Source organism: Dendroctonus ponderosae, unplaced genomic scaffold (assembly GCF_020466585.1).
Source record: "Dendroctonus ponderosae isolate FM_Combo_2020 unplaced genomic scaffold, Dpon_F_20191213v2 Dpon_F_20191213_4, whole genome shotgun sequence".
NCBI lineage: Eukaryota > Metazoa > Arthropoda > Insecta > Coleoptera > Curculionidae > Dendroctonus > Dendroctonus ponderosae.
Window position 1 is genome coordinate 8,877,728 of NW_026018611.1, and position 436 is coordinate 8,878,163.

Genomic DNA, 436 nt, shown 5'->3' on the forward strand with positions numbered 1-436 from the left:
TGATACTTCGGGTCTATATGTAAATAAAAAAATACAAATGGAAAATTATTGATGGAAAGTTGCAAAACAATTTCTTTCCACGCTACAACATAAATAAATACCGCAAGCTTTACATTTAGCAAAGGTAAGTTTATTGCAGTTAGGTAAACGGCACTTAGAGCGAGATTTTTGCTTGTCTTTCATAAATTCCATCAAATGTATGTTTCCCTGCCGCCTACATCTTTTATCAGGAATAGGTTGTACACTTCTTCGCTTGCTTCCGGGTTGTTCATCATCTTCTGCTTCAAACTCCATGTCATCTTCTCCTTGATTTTCTAAGATCAGTGATTTGGCAATAGAAAGTTTGAAATCAAGAAAGTCCATTATTTCTTTTCTTGGTAAGCCGGCAGCTTTTGCATTCTCCCTGTACTCAAGCCATCCTGCTGCTACGGAAAAA